Below are 1,223 nucleotides of genomic sequence, written 5' to 3'. Positions count from 1 at the left end.
AGGAAAGACAATGCTAGGCACTATGCACGGTTCATGGACATCTTCAAGCAACTCCAAATCAACATTCCATTTGCTGATGCATTAGAACAAATGCCACGGTATGCTAAATTTATGAAAGACATTCTTACCAAGAAAAGGCGACATGTGGAAGATGAGACCATCATTCTTGATGCACGATGTAGCGCAATCATCCAGAAGACTTTACCTCGGAAGGAGTCCGACCCGGGACGGGTTGTTCTACCGGTAACCATTGGAAGCACATACGTTGGGAATGGTTTGATAGATTTGGGCTCTAGTATAAATTTAATCCCCCTTTCTATTGTCAAACGATTGGGAAATGTGGAGATTAAATCAACAAGAATGACCCTACAACTAGCAGACAAGTCTACAACCTCACCATACGGAATTGCCCAAGACATGCTCGTAAAAGTGGACAAATTTTTGTTTCCTGTGGATTTTGTAATAGTAGAGATGGATGAGGACCGCGATGTACCCCTAATCCTTGGAAGACCTTTTATGAAGACCGCTCGGATGATGATCGACATAGATGATGGGTTAATGAAGGTTAGAGTTCAAGACGAAGAGGTGACTTTTAACCTCTTCGAAGCAATGAAACATCCAACTGACAAGCATGATTCTTTTCGAATTGATGCAAGTGAAGAGGAAGTAGTGGAGGTCGTGAATCAAATCCATATTTCTAATCCTTTGGAAAGATCCCGTATCGGAGCATACAATGTGTTAACCGACAATGAGGAACGAGAGATCGAAGAGATGTTGCATGAGTTAGAATCTTGTGGTGAGCTGGCCTATCAAGAAGAATTAGTGGAAGATTTGGATGCAAAGAAGGAAACTGAAGAGCAAAAGTTAGAATTGAAGATGCTTCCGGCACATTTGAAGTATGTGTTTCTTGGAGATGAGTGTACCAAACCAGTGATTATAAGCAACACATTGTCCACGCAAGAGGAGGATAAGTTGATTCAAGTATTGAAAAAGAACCAAGGTGCGATAGGGTGGGTTTTATCCGATTTGAAGGGTATTAGTCCAGCATATTGCATGCACAAGATAATGATGGAGGAAAATTTCAAACCAGTTGCGCAACCTCAGAGGCGTTTGAATCCATCAATGAAAGAGGTGGTTCGGAAAGAAGTTGTTAAACTTTTAGAAGCAGGAATGATTTATCCCATATCTGATAGTGCATGGGTGAGTCCGGTACAAGTGGTCCC

The sequence above is a fragment of the Lathyrus oleraceus genome, chromosome 3 (assembly GCF_024323335.1).
Source record: "Lathyrus oleraceus cultivar Zhongwan6 chromosome 3, CAAS_Psat_ZW6_1.0, whole genome shotgun sequence".
Lineage (NCBI taxonomy): Eukaryota > Viridiplantae > Streptophyta > Magnoliopsida > Fabales > Fabaceae > Lathyrus > Lathyrus oleraceus.
Note: the sequence above shows the minus strand (reverse complement) of the source record.